The following is a 217-nucleotide window of genomic DNA, read 5'->3' as shown; positions in this document are numbered from 1 at the left end:
CTCATTTCACCAAAAAGTTGAAAAGGGAAACAGAAAAATATAAGGACAAGTTACCTTTCAATTGCTTCAACTATTGAATGGTTGAACATTTTGCAGCCAAGTGTCCTAAGCAAAAAAAAAAAAAAAAAATAGAAAGTGATGAAGCTAAAAGTGAAAAAAAAAATCATTTTAAGAGAAAGAAGAAGTTCTTCTCCAATAGATATAAGAAAGGTAAGGA

This window comes from Macadamia integrifolia, unplaced genomic scaffold, assembly GCF_013358625.1.
Source record: "Macadamia integrifolia cultivar HAES 741 unplaced genomic scaffold, SCU_Mint_v3 scaffold3412, whole genome shotgun sequence".
NCBI classification, from domain to species: Eukaryota; Viridiplantae; Streptophyta; class Magnoliopsida; order Proteales; family Proteaceae; genus Macadamia; species Macadamia integrifolia.
This window is presented reverse-complemented; position numbering follows the sequence as displayed.